At 47.2% G+C, this 14,648-nt stretch overlaps 1 protein-coding gene across 2 annotated transcripts in view; it reads left to right on the forward strand.

Annotated features, from left to right (window-relative positions):
- Positions 1-14,648, forward strand: part of CALN1 (calneuron 1) — a 636,055-nt gene that overhangs the window by 151,942 nt on the left and 469,465 nt on the right. The window contains exon 1 of one of the 2 annotated variants that reach the window (XM_036907894.2): positions 5,109-5,782. The exons of the other annotated variant lie outside the window; for it this stretch is intronic. The gene's annotated coding sequence lies outside the window, so the exon portion shown is untranslated. Of the gene's footprint in view, positions 1-5,108; positions 5,783-14,648 lie in introns of those variants that run through there. 2 annotated transcript variants of the gene reach the window in all.

Raw genomic sequence — 14,648 nt, forward strand, 5'->3', positions numbered from 1 at the left:
CTGTACAGCAAAGAATACCACCAGTAGAACAAAAAGACATCATACAGTATAGGAGAATATATTTGTAAATGACATATCTGATAAGGGGTTGACATCCAAATTATATAAAAAGCTCATGGACCTCAACAAACAAAAAGCAAATAAGCCAATTAAAAAATGGGCAGAGTTGCTGAACAGAAACTTCTCCAAAGAAGAAATTCAGATGGCCAACAGGCACATGAAAAGATGCTCCACATTGCTAATCATCAGGGAAATGCAAATTAAAACCACAATGGGATATCACCTCACACCAGTAAGAATGGCCACTATCCAAAAGACAAACAGCAACACATGTTGGCAAGGATGTGGAGAAAGGGGGATACTCCTACACTGCTGGTGGGAATGTAAATTAGTTCAACAATTGTGGAAAGCAGTATGGAGGTTCCTCAAAAAACTCAAAATAGAAATACCAGTTGACCCAGGAATTCCACTTCTAGGAATTTACCCTAAGCAGCCCAGTTTGAAAAAGACATATGCACCCCTATGTTTATCTCAGGACTATTTACAATAGCCAAGAAATGGAAGCAACCTAAGTGTCCATCAGTAGATGAATGGATAAAGAAGATGTGGTATATATACACAATGGAATATTATTCAGCCATAAGAAGAAAACAAATCTTACCATTTGTAACAACGTGGATGGAGCTAGAGGGTATTATGCTCAGTGAAATAAGCCAGGCAGAGAAAGACAAGTATCAAATGATTTCACTTATCTGTGGAGTATAAGAACAAAGGAAAAACTGAAGGAACAAAACAGCAGCAGACTCACAGCACCCAAGAATGGACTAACAATTACCAAGGGGAAAGGGACACTGGGGAGGGAGGGTGGGAAGGGAAGGATAAAGGGAAAAATGGGGCATTATGATTAGCACACATAATGTAGGGGGAGGACATGGGAAAGGCAGTATATACAGAAAAGACAAGTAATGATTCTATAGCATCTTACTACACTGATGGACAGTGACTGTAATGGGGTATGTGGGGGGGACTTGATAATGGGGGGAGTCTAGTAACCATAATGTTGTTCAAGTAATTGCACATTAAAGATATCAAAGAAAAAAGTACCCAGAAACATCCAAAAGCCTCAAAAAGTCTCATCTCCATGTGGCACCAGGCTCAGGCTTGAGGTCCTGGATCTGTTCATCTACAGATGTAGGTGAGGTTCCCTGAGTGTAGTTCTTCTCAGTCTGAAAATCTGTGAATCCCTTCCTGCTCCCCCTAACACCCAGCATATATCATTGAGTCAGAGGTATAAAAACTACAGGATACCCCATGCAATAAGGGAGGACATGAGAGGTATTTCCTGCAGCAGTCTCTGGTCCATAGTAATTCTGGAATCCAGCGGAATGTCATCAGTTCCCCAGTTAGGGCTTGGTCTTACTTCTTGGGAATGATTCTCTGAGATTCTTGGCTTTACCTCTTGGACTCTTGGTTCCATTATCTGAATCATGCCACCTCTTCCATAGGAAATGGCCTATGTTTGGAGCCTATTTATTGCCCATAAGTGGTTGGGAATCCAAAGGCATCCTTTCTTTTTGTACTATATCTGTCCCATTTTCTCCCAAGCTGGTATACTTTAAAAGCATTGAGGGATTCCTGTGATTCAAATTATGACACATTTATTAGACAAAAGCCTAACTTAACAAATTTCCTTAACGACTGGCCCTTACTCTAGCTTCAGGCTTTGGTGAGACTGCTGAGGGACAAGATCTCTCAGATTTTTGAAGCTCTTTAAGGCATGCTCTTAAATACGTGTGCAGACTTAAAGGATCTTACAGTCCCATCCTTTAATCTTTGTCCAAGACTACATTTTACTGCCCTGAATTTGGAGGGTTTTTTGCCTGGAGTTACCAGAATGAGAAAAACTTTCTAACCTATCTCATCTTGCAAATCCTGTTTTTTTTTCTATTTCCTCTAAATTCCACTAAAAAAAAAAATCCCAAACAAAACCCAAACCAAAACAAAAACCAGAACAGTTTCTGCTTTAACTCATCTCTCCTTGTCTTTTATGATAGGCATCTAGAAAAACTCAAGTTTGCACTTTCTGTGCTCTACTTGAAAATCTCCCTGGTCAGATTCTTAAATTCATTAGGTAGTCTCCCCACATGTCTTATCATTACAGGCAATGGTTTGTTACCTGTCCTACCAGTACCTGCTTCAGGTACTGTCTTCTCCAGCTTCCACTAGCAGTTCTCTCAGTGTTCTTCAAAGTCCTCTCCAGGAATCTTCCTGAGGCCTGTGCATTTTTCACAGGGCACTTCTAGCTTCTTCCAATTGTCCAGTCCCAAAGTCAGTGTTTTAAGTTTTTGCTACAGCAGCACTCTACTTCAGACACTAACACTGGTTCTGGTTATCTGTTGCTTGCCTAACAAACCACTGTAAAACCTCTAGCTGCAGAGTAAGAGTATTTGTTGTAATGAAGCCAATGCATTCTACATTCTGTATTCTGATGGAATGTATGAAAAACTTTACCCTCCAGCATATGCCCACCTAAATGATTCTTCTTTTTTTTTTTTTGTCTATTTCTAATCAGAATGCAACAGACCCCTTCATTACCCTCTGCCCTTGTCTTGTCTATATTAGGTGCTGAAAGTAAATGTGTTTACTGAAGGTAAAACAGAAGAAGGAATAGAGGAAGGGCTGAGGTAGAGACAGAGATAACTTTGGTCATGTTAGAAAATGATTACCGTGTGGTAGGTATTGTCCAGGTGTCTGGTTTGTGTAACTGAATCTGAGAGCTAGGGGCAGGGGGTAGAATGAAGTTAATGCCCACTCCTGGCTTTTTCCTGGAGGGTGGTATGTTCTGGGTTGGAAGGAGTTATTGTGTTCAATCCAGCTACAAATGAATGATAAAGGAAGTCCTTCCCACCCATTTTGTTCTGTGTTGATTTTAGCTTCCATTGTGATAATTGGTGTAAGATTCTCTTCGGATTTTTATAGGGAGGAGCTGACACATTTTGACCCGTAATGATTATATATTTATTTGAACAAAGTTGGAGCAAGGGTATCGGGGCCTGTGAACCAGCAACCCTCTTATCTTGGAAGTCTCAAAATTGTCATCGTTGGTGTGGACCTGGAAACTGCATTTGGCATGCTAGCCCAAGTCTGCCACCTGGCTTCTCTAGTTCTTGAGGCCCACTGAGATTAGTATCTTTGGGCAAATGACCCTTGATTTTTTTCCCCAAGGTAATGCCTTTGGTATGTGTTACCTACTCACTAATAATGACAGTAGCCAACATTTGTTGAAAGCTTACTTTATGCCTGGAACTGATTTGTGTATGTCCTTTAAGAAGGAACTGCTGTTTCACATGATCACATTTGACCTTTACCACAACCTTATAGCGTAGATACTGTAATTATCCCAGTTTTAGAGATCAGGACGTAAGATTTAAAGAGCACAACTTGCCTGAATTCATACAGGCAGTAATGAGGGCATGGAATTTTGCCTGTGTCCCACTCTAGAAGAGTGGTGAGCTCTACATTCTTCCAGGAACTCCATGTATGCACATAGATTTGCCAAGGGGCTTTCATGACCTGGTTGCCATTCAGAAAGTTAAAAAACAATTGCTTATTACAGAAGCAACAGACTGTTAGAAGATGCAGCTTTCAGCCAAACTAAGAGATACAGTCTAAGATCATACTGAGACCCCACCAAACCTATTAATTCATCTGTGACCCTTTATGGAAACCCCATAAATGCCTTCTATGAACATCTCTCAACTAGATAGATAAGACTCAGCCAGTGGCTCAAGAAGTTAATTTAGGAATTAGGGCTTGGACAAGAAAAGGTAGTAATAATACAGTGTAGCAAATGCTAAATGCCAAAGGTATGGTAGCCACAGTGAGTGCTAGGGGGACTCAGAGGAACCATGTCCAGACTACAAGCCAGGAGGTGCAGGCAAGGAGGGGACTCTGATTAACTTGTGCGGCTGGCTGGCAGCACCAGTGCCCACATTCCCTTGACAGCTGCACCTGGCAGCAGGGGTGACTGCTGAGCTGTTTGGATGGGAGGCTATGTCAGTATTGGCTGCTTTGCTCCTGATTGGTATGAGAATTTTTGTATGTATATTTCTGTTTTGATTCTGGTAATTGGAGGCATCTGAGCTGGTGAGCAGTTGTTCTGTCACCTGGGGAAGGAGGGGGAAGAAACTGGGGACCCTGGAAAGAGGGTGCTGTAAGGGAAGACGAGCTTGCTCCACCCAGGTGGGTTGCTGCTTCTCCCTTGGCACACCCTTGGGAGGAACAGAAAAGGACTGGCAGGCATCTGACTATCTGTGGGGACTATCTGGAGACCCATCTTGGTGTTTGATTTTTTTTCTTTACTTGACACCACCAACCTCCGTTGCTCTGTGTATTTGGCCAGCTTCTGGGCGCATGAGAGGTAGACAGGTGGGACCAGGGAAGCTGACCGGAGACTCTAAGCCAGAGTGTTGCCCTTGAGGCATGGGGCAGAAGAGAAAAGGGGGCTCTCTGGGGATGGTCTTGGAAGAGGTTAGCACCAGGCAGGTTGCAAACAGTCGTTGAGATTTCTAGCTCACACCTGTGTCCCGGAGCCCTCTCCCGCTTATCAAATCCATTCTATGACCTTGGACAGAGAAGTGGGGGCCAAACCATACGTGTTCTCAGGCCTTAGTGGCGCGGGATCACAGGTTGGCGGGCCAAGGCCGGAGATGCGCCGCCCTAGACGGTGGTGGGGTGGGCACGCTGAATCCTCCTTCCCCGAGTTCGGCCTCTAGTTCCTTAACTCGGCGCTCCGCCGTCCTCCTGGGGGCAAAGCAGGTGTGATTGTGACCCAAAGGTCTGGGCGTCGGAGAGGAAGTAGTTAAGGTGGGGGGCGCTGGGGTGAATTGTCCAATAGAGAAGAACAGCAGTTTGCTGGAGTTAACGTGGGCAGCTTCTTCGGGGAGGAGAGGAAGGAGGACCGTCTGCCAAGCTCCAGCTCGCCCCGCGCGTGTGTGCCCGTGTGCAGCGCGCGCGTGTGTGTGTGTGTGTGTGTGTGTGCGCGCGCGCGCGCGCGCCGAGGCGTTCCTCAGGTTGCGCTGCCTGGAAACCGAGGGAGCCATTGGCTAGGCGAAGAAGTGGGGGTGGGGGCTCCCCGTCCCTCGGAGAAGCCGGGGCGCGAGCGCCCAAGGCGAGCCCTGAACTCCGCTCCTGACGCGGGCCAGGCAGAGCAGGGCACAGCGCTGCGAGCGGCCTCAAGGCCCTAGGGGCCCCGCTGGGGAAGAGAGGGGGAGGAGGCCGGAGCTGCATGGAGTTTCTAGGGCGCGCAACTCCTGCGGGGCCTCGGCCACTGAGCTCCGGGGCGCAGCGAGGCAGCCGCGCACATGGGCTAAGCCCGCGCGCCAGGGCTCTGCACGGCCAGCGGGAGCGGGAGGGGTAGAGGAGCGCGCCGTGCCGGGGTGCGGGGCACGCGTCCCCAGACGGGAGCAGAGGACAAGGACAGGGAGGAAGGTGCCCGCATCGCGTTCGGAGCCGACGAGGGGCTCGCGCCGGTTCGGCGCGCGCTTGGGGAGCGGCTCCGGGGCGCCGTGGGAGCCGGCGGCAGCGAGAATGCCGGCGCGGGGACGCGGCTGCCGGCTGGGGGTGTGAGCGTAAGGCTCAGCGCTGCCCGCCGGCGCCTCCTTCCGCGCCGCCCCCTCCCCCGCTGCGGGCCTAGGAGGGAGCCCCCCACGCCGCCCTGAGGCGCCTCGGAACCTGGGCTTCGGGACAGCGGGCCCGCGCGGCTGGCCCGGCCCAGCGATAGGTGAGTGCTACCGCCCGCTCGCGCCCTCCGCTCGCCTCCCGCCCTCGCCTCTTCCCCGAGTCCTCACCCTATACGGAGCCCAGACCCCGGGTCCGGGCGGGCGGCCGACACCGCCTCCCATACCTGTTGGCTCTGGCGGAGGGCAGCGGGTAGCTGGGGCCGCCAGAGCCACCTCGCCCTCCATTGGGGTGGCTGCTGCCGACAGCCCGGGGGCGTGGGGCTGGGGACGGGCCGCGGGTGTCCCACTCGGGTGTCCCGGAACTGTGCTGGCTGCAGGCTGGTTGATGCTCCCCTAGTCTCCGGCGCTGCTGGCCGCCAGGGCGGCGGGCAAGGTGCAGAGAAAAGGGGAGGGGAGCCGCACCGCAGCCCAGGTAGAGCAGGGCTACTTCCAGGCTTCGGGAAGCTGGGAGTCATGGCGATCGGAAGAGACCGGAGGCAGGATTTCCTCCGCCTCTAGTCCCCGGCGCGGGCTGCTCACCAGCCTAGGCACACGCCTTCTCGCCGCCACCCGCCGGGGCTCCGCAGGCCCTGGGGAGCACGGGATCCCCGGGGAGGCCTCCAGCGGCTCCCTCGGTCCGACGCCTGGGCAAGGGCGGGCTCCAGCTCCCTCAGGCAGTCTGGGTTTACACGGGTGCCCCAGACTCTCCGGACTGGCGCGACGGGGAGTGAACTTCCTCATACTTGGCCCGAGGGCGCCTCGGCAGCAGCAGGTTGTTCTGGGGGCCGGCCTTGGGGCTAGGGCGATCAGAGGACAGCTCACACTGACAGGAGGGTGGTGCTGAGCCTGGGACCCAGGGCTACGCTTTGCCTCCTGGGCGCCAGCCACGTGCGCCCTCGGTCCCCACCCACAGCCTCAGTTCCCACTGCTCTTTTTGCTTTGAGGAAGAGGTTATAAGGAAGACTCTTCCTTGCCGTGGGTTTGAAGCCCTTAGCCCAGGTGAACCGGTGCCTGCATTTCCTTGGGTGCCAAGCCTGGGGTGCCATCCCTAGGCCCCAAACCCGGTTTTTGCAGAACAGGAGACTTTGAGGGCTCAGAAAACAGCAGCTCAGTGCTGTGTGCGGCTGTGCTGGGCCATGTCCACCGAAGCCTGATTAGTGCTGATAATAACTACACTCTGGAGTGAATAAGAGCAGCTTCCCTGACAGAGCTTCGGTGACCTTCTCTGGGAAGAATGGGTAGATTTCTGCCCTCTGTATATCCACACACACACATTTGTGCACATGTGAAAACTCAGCTGTTAGTGTTTCCATGTTGTGCTTCTTTGCTTACTGGCTTTAGTTCTTTTTCGATTCAGGTACCAGAGCTTGGGAAAGGTTAAAGCCATTTGGTGTGAAATTGTCTTGAGGCTAGAGCAGGACATGTTTTTTAGCAAGGCTGACTCCAGCTCTCCTCCCTGGCTTGTCGGTTGTTTTTATTTCATCTTTGTAGATTGGAGTGAAGTGTTGCGGGAAGGAGAAGGAAGAGTTGGTGGAGTCCCACTTTCGGTAGCTACTTGTTTGAGGCTTTGAAGTCTAGGTGACAACTCAGACTTCCCCTATTCTCACCGCCCTGTTGCTGCACCCCAGTGAGGATGCATTCCTGAGCTCTGGGAACAGCAGAACTTTTCTTGTTCTTTGGGCAGTAGGTGGCAGCCCCCATGAATGGCCCTGGGCTGCATTTTCCAGGCAGCCTGCTCTGGTGGAATCCCAGCTGCATGGCCCCCCTTTCTGGGTTCACAGCAAACGTGGGTTTTTCAGGGCACAAGCTGCTTGAAGAATGGTTGTGTTTACCAAGAAGCTGGTCTACAACACTGAAGTTGGTTACTGTATGTATCCAAGTAGAGTAATGAAAACAAAACTCTCTGGAAACCCACACCCTAGGATATTTTATTGCAGGAGCGCTAAATCCTCTTAGAATTGTTCATCAAGATCACTTTTCTCTGAACTCTCAATGCAACTCTTGCCAGTAATCAAGCTTCAGTGAGGGTGCAGAATAAAGGCTTTTTAGAAAGAAAATAATTTAATTCAGCTGGCTCTGTGGAGAGAATGATGGGCAAGATTTGATGGAGACACAGGACTCCCTTTCCTCTCTAAGGGGTGGTGTGGACTGGGGTGGGCTGAGGGTGTGTGTGACAGCTGCTTGGCTGAGTTGAGTTGAACATTTATCTTCACCACAGGAGGCATCTAATTAGGGCATAAATATTGGACAGGGTTGGGCTTCTATCTAGAAATTTCTTTTCCATAGCGAGTGGCCTTGGGAGGGACAGTGTCCTCCTGGGTCAGCAGGCGGGAGAGGTGTCTGTGCCCTGGTACTTGACCCCAAGGCTGTGTGCTCCGTGGCAGCCCACACAGTGCTTGAGGGTGGCAGAAGGGGGTGCTCGTTCTCATATTGAGAAGAACGCTGGCTCTGATAGAACTTTGGACATTAAGTTCTTTGGAGACCCTCTTTATTCAGATTTCTGAGATCCTGTGTGGTGCTACTTTCACACATTTGAGCTCATTTTTCATATTTTGAAATTGTTATTGAGGGAGGCTAAATACTTTTCCTGAGGCTGTGTAGTTTGTGGGTAAGAGGCAGGTTTACAGTTTGATTCTATGAAGTTGGGGTTCCTGATCCTAAGTCTAGGATTCTTCCCACACTGCCGCTTATGATCTGCTCTCATGATCTCTGACCTTCATGCCTTGTTTGGAGTCAGAGCATAGTGCATGCCCTGCCTGTGTTTGCTGAGTGAATCTAGGTCTGTGTCTCATCCCTCATTCCTGGTGAAGACACTCAAGCACAAGCAGAGCAGCACCTTGTGCAGTGGGCCAGGGGAGGGTGCCATACTGGGGCCATGTGAGGTTTGAGCCCTGCTTGGTTTGATTATAGGCTGCTTCTGTGTTTGCACATTCCCCGTCTGTGCCCACGTGGTATGGGGTGGGTGGAGTCTTTGCCCTTCATGGCGACTTAAACTATTGTAGTCAGAGGGTCTAAAATGTCCTTTCTTGATGGAGAACTACAAGGCAGTGTGACTGGCTGTCACTTCTGATGCTCACTGGACACTGGCTGTCACTTCTGATGCTCACTGGACAGCCTGGGTCCTGAGTCTCAAGCAGTGAGACCTTCCTTCAGGATGGGCAGAGCACTGGCTGATCCCTCGCTTGCTCAATTCGAGGACAATTCTGAATGTGGTGAGAAAGGAAGAAAATGAAAACACATCTGTTGCATCCCACCTGGGGTTTTCAAGCAAATTATGTTTTTAATCATTTAATATCTAACAAAAATGTATTCAGGGCCCATTATATGGTATGGATATAGAGATGAATATGACACGGTGCCTTGCATCAAAAATTGACAGGTTAGTGGTGAAGGCAGACGCTGTGTTTGGGATAAACATTTGTGAAGTGCTGCCTGAGCTGAACTTAAAGGATGATTTTGAAATGGTCAGTCTTAAATGGGTGTTGCAATGCAGAGGACATAGGGTAAGCAGAGTGGTAGAGGTAAGAAAACACAGAAAATATGAGGAAGCAGCTTGGAGTTTAGATTCCTGGAGCTTAAAGGTTAAGAGGCAAGTAGGGACAGGAGAGGAGCCTGGGGTGGTAGATGGGGGCCTTTTGTTAGGACCAGCAGCTCAGTATTTCTGCTTGAAGGTGGGCAGTGTTCTCAGATTTGGGTAGGTCCAGTTGGAGACCTTGTGGAGCATGGATTTGACAGTGAGAAGACCAGAGGTGTGCATGCTGGTGAGGCAGGAGTGCTGAGGCCCTGGTAGGGAGCAGAGAGGAGAGGATTCAGCACAAGTTCAGGTGAATAGTCAGTTAGGGTTCCTGGGTGGCAGGCAGTAGAAACCAACTCTGACTAACAAAGCAAATGGGTTAGTGGTATTGATGGAAGGCATAGGACTGAGGGCACATCTGCAGAGCTGGGCTGGGAGCAGGCAGGAATTAGGCCGCTGAGGAGAGCTTGGGGGCAGGAGTCACCTCATCAGATGATATTTTTTGGAGTAAATAATCTCCAACCTTTTCCTGTCTCATGCTCATCCTCACTGTATTATTCTTCTACATTCAAAATACTCAGAGGAGATGTCCAGTGAGCCTAGCTTTGGCCCTACTTATCTAGAAATAGTGTTCTGGAAAGGTCATCAGAATGGGGAGAGGTCTTTCTTCCTAAAAGGGCACTGAAATTATCCTGCTGAAAGATGGTGACACAGATATTGGATGTCCCCACAGAAGGGAACTTGGCAGAACTTACTGATTAACTGATATAGGAGTGGGCGAAAGGGAAAGGTGTAGTACTAGCACTGGACTTCCAGTTTAGCTGCAGGGTGGATGATCAAAAAGTCTGGCCGAAACACAACCACTCATTCATTTTCCCACTGGCAGGGCTGTGGGCATCTCTCTAGGACCAGGCTGCAGGAGAAGGAAACGACTTATTTAAAGAGTCTCATTAAGGGGCTGTGCCACCGTGAATAGGCCTGATAAAGTAGGTTACTTTATTGCATGCTCCACAAATCTGGAGACTTTGAAAACACTTTCATTCATTCAGCCAATATTTATTGAGGATCTCTAGTACAGGTGCCAGGGAGGATGGTGGATTAGATGGCTAGAGGTGGTACCCTCATACTCTAGAGGTGTTAAGCACAATAAAAAAAATAAAAATAGAAAATAAAATTGTATGCTATAATTGAGACAGATGCAGAGGCTACTTCAGATTGGGTGGTCTAGAAAGTTCTCACTGGGGAGCCATCTTTAAGCTGGGTAAGCTGGGGGAAGACCTGAAGAAGAATTTCCAGGCAGTGCAAAGGTCCTGAGGTAGGAACAAGTGGGTGTGTTAGCGGAGCAGGAAGGAGGCTAGGGTAGCAGGAGCTGAGGTCAGATAATCAGGTTCAAGGGCCACAGAGGTCACCCTGTGGAGTCTGGGTTTAATACTGCATTTGATGGAAGCCACTAGAGGGTTGTAAATGGGAGAGTGACATGATTTAATTTATGTTGTCAAAAGGTCACCTGGGCAGCTGTGCATTCTGTATTCACTACCTTTCTAAAATAAAGTGAGTCTATCCATTAGAGAGTAAATGAAATATAGTGTTTAAGAGTAACAGATGGAGAGAAAATGTGGTGGTGACCTAAATTTAGTGGTTTCTAATGGGCCAATTAAATGTGAGTACAGACAAAATGGTATTTCTAGTGTAATTTCAGTTTTGTTTAAAAACACAACATAGAAGAATAATGGAAAGTAGTGGACTAAAAATGTTAACACTGCTTGTACAAAGCTGTTGCCCCTGTGAAGGATTTTTATTGTTTTGAATATGAGCGCCTATTGTTTTGTAATCAGAAAAAAACTATTTTAAAATGTAGGCACTGGTGACCGCACACGTTTTGAGTGGGGTGTTGTGAGTCTGTATATCTACTAAACACTTTTTCCTACAATTTCATTTCTGGAAATTTTAATGTAAAAAAACTCAAGGTCCTGGTTGGGACAGAAATTAGAATCCTTATTTTGCACCAGCTGTCCAATGGATGGGTCTTTGTTTTATGCTTAAAAGTATTTTTGGTTATGAAAAGGGTCTCTTTTTTTTTAAAGAAATTAAATCAACACAGAAGTGTTACATAAAAAATGAAAGCACCTTTTTGCTATCTCATTCTTCAGACCATTAACATTTCCAACCATATATTGTTAGATTTTTTTCCTGTGCAATTCAAATACCTACATCTTTATTTTGTTCAAGGATTTTGGAATATTGCTGTAACAAGTTACCATATCTCCAAATTAATCTTCAAAATTACTTCCTCTAGAGCTTAAAACCTAAATGACCATTTCGCCCACTGAAACAAAATCATTAGGAAACTTGAACCTTAACTTTGTTAGGAAAAACTGAATCTTGCCTTTTTAATATTCAGAGTGTTTACTGAAAGCATAGTTTATATTTATAAAGAATAGAGCTATTAAATATTCATTAAAAGTTCATCTCTGAGCATTTAAACATTATTGCTCTAGTACTGGAGCCCAAAAGTTGGTGTCATGATTATAAATAAATCACTTGCATTTTTTCATTAACAAAAGTTAGACAATATGAAAACTTAGAAGTGCAATTAGGGAGCTTAGCTAATTATTTGGTGACATATTTATTACAACAGAATATTATCTTTTGAAAACAGGGAAAGAAAAACATTCAATGAAGTGTAGCTTACAGCCATTTATGTGTCTGAGTGCATCTGCATGGCCTCAACGCAAAGACTGCTTGGGGGCTAAAGTGTCAGGAATGAATCGCCACAGACTCACTGTTAATGTGACTGAACAGCATTGGACTGGAGTCTCGTTATGCGATTCAGCAGAATTACTACCCCTTTCCCATCATTACTTTAATTAAGCACATCCTTTCTTGGTGAGAAGAGCGAACATGTGCTTAGAAGAGAATGATTGTAAAGTAACAGAACCATGGGGTTTAAGAGGAAGCAGGGATCTTGGTTATCTCATTTTACAGAAGTGGAAAAGGAAGGAGCAGAGAGAGTAAATGACATGTGCTCCGTCAGAGTCGATTTCCCCACCCCAGAGCCTCTTTGCTACCCGCAGCAGTGGCTCCGTGTTGTTAGGAAATGAATTTATTTTGGCATACCCGAGAATTAGGAAATCACTCTGAACCTGATGAAAAATGGGAGGGTTTTGAGCTGTTCATTCATTCTGTAAAGTGTAATCTGTTTGTGTACTGATAACAGGCCTAATTACTGTGTAAACATTTTTATAGCCTGGTAAGAAAACTTCAAACATCTGTACTGCACATTGATGGAGCATTTCAGCTTTCAGCATTCCTACTGCTTGTTCTTAAAACCAGTTGCTCTGTTTTAATCTGGTCTATGGTTGATGATTCATTTTATACACAGACACATAAATACATATTCCAGATCCAGCAGGAAATGACAAGTAATAATAGCAAACTTGCATAATACTTACTATGTACTATGTGTGTCATCAACTTTATGATTACTAGCATTTCCCCAATTTTACAGATGAACAGACAGAGATGCATCAAGTTTAGTGACTTGTCCAGGGTCTCAGGTTAGTATATGGTGGCTAGGAACTGCCTCCACTGTAGTCTTGCTCCCAAGGCATGTGACTCATTAGCAGAAATCTCCACCTTTCTCTGCCTCTCAAAGACCAGCCAGCTTTCTGCAAGAAAGGTCAGGGTCTGACTTAGTGAAATCACTTCCTGTTTGGGGAAATTCATGGATGTAGTGTTGCAGAGAGTATTCCACCAGGATGGCATTTTCAAGTCTGTTTTCTTGGTTACCCCAAGTCCCATGCCTTCATGAGTCACTTCATGGTAGCAGGTCGATGACAGACCATCTGCCTAAAGCAGTGGCTAATGGTTCTCTTTTCACTCCAAGATCCAACCCTTAAGTTATTTACATGGACACAAGCCCACTTGTGGGTAGATTCAAGTACTGCTGGCTTCTGGCTTGTCTCCTATGTTATCCTAATCAATACCAAATTTCTCTACTTACATCTAATGAGATAAATGCATCTTTCAAAAGCCCAGAAACACAGAATCCATGGAGCCCTCAAAGAGCTGGAGGCAACAAGGAGGAATCACATAATTAAAAGGAAGGAAAAATAAATGCTGATACTGTCAATGGATCCTCACTCAGAGATCTTAGTCCTAAATTGTTAGTTATGATGCAAGCTGACTTAGAACCTCTCACATCAGAAGGGACTGAAGCCAGGGAGCATCGGCCATCTTCTGGCTCCCTCAGTTTTGGCCTCTGGTCCTAGGTGTACTTGACGGACCTCTGCATGAAAGAGGTTGCTGAAGAGGAAAGTTCTGTCCTCTGATTTGGAGGACTACAGTTGTCATGGGAGACAGAGAGAAAGAGAAAATAGACAGACGCGCTGACAGGTGGCTTCCTCTGGCAGTGGCCACATCCTGCAGGAGGTTGGAGGCTATCGGGGTGGGAGGGTAATCTCAGACCCTAAGGTACATGCAAGACGCTGGTACTGAGCTGGAATGGTGATTCATCATCAGAACTCCAGCGGGGCGGGGTGTGTGTGGGGTGACCCTGCTGTGGTCTTGGGGAAGATGATACAGACCTTTCCAGAGAGAGGTTGGCTGGCGCTGGATTGGAGTTTTAGAACCTTCAGTGTTTCTCAAACTTCCCTGCATATTAGAATCCCCTGGGGAGCCTTAAAAAAGTCCCAAGTCCCTGTCACCCTCCACACTGGTGATGTCAGAATCTTGCTGGGGATGCAACATCCCCCTTTCCCCAAATATTCAGCTGTTCAACCAGCTTTGAGAACCAGGACTCCAGGACAGTGATTCTCAAACAAAGGTGCCCTTACATTGCCTGGGGGTCTTGTTCAAGCACTGATGCCTGGGGCTGAAGCAGCCTAGAGTCTGAATTTCTTTCTTTTTAAATCTGATTTATAATTGACACACAATATTATTAGTTTCAGGTGTGCAGCATAATGAGTCACTATTTTTATACATTATGAAATGATTACCTCGATAGGTCTAGTTACCTTCTGTCACCATGCAAAGTTATGACAGTACTATTGACTCTATTCCCTGTGCTGTACTTTGCTTCCCTGTGACTTCTGTATTTTATAACTGGAAGTTTGTATTTCTTAACCCCCTTCCCCTATTTCGCCCATTCCCCCAACTCTTCCTCTCTGGCAACCGCCATCAAGTTCCAGGTGTTGCTCATTTTGCTGGGCTGCTCTGGGAGGCAAGGCCTAGTTAGGAGAATTGCCTTCCTGACTTAGCTGCACATGGAAACTTCTGGAACCATTGCCTTTGTATGAGATTACAGAATCTTTGGTTCATTTAGGTCAGCGTTGGAGAATGGGCCATCCCCTGCCTCCACCCTTTAGCTTCTTATAAAGAAGAGAGAAATTAATATTCATTAAAAGTTCATCTCT

Source organism: Manis pentadactyla, chromosome 10, assembly GCF_030020395.1.
Source record: "Manis pentadactyla isolate mManPen7 chromosome 10, mManPen7.hap1, whole genome shotgun sequence".
NCBI lineage: Eukaryota > Metazoa > Chordata > Mammalia > Pholidota > Manidae > Manis > Manis pentadactyla.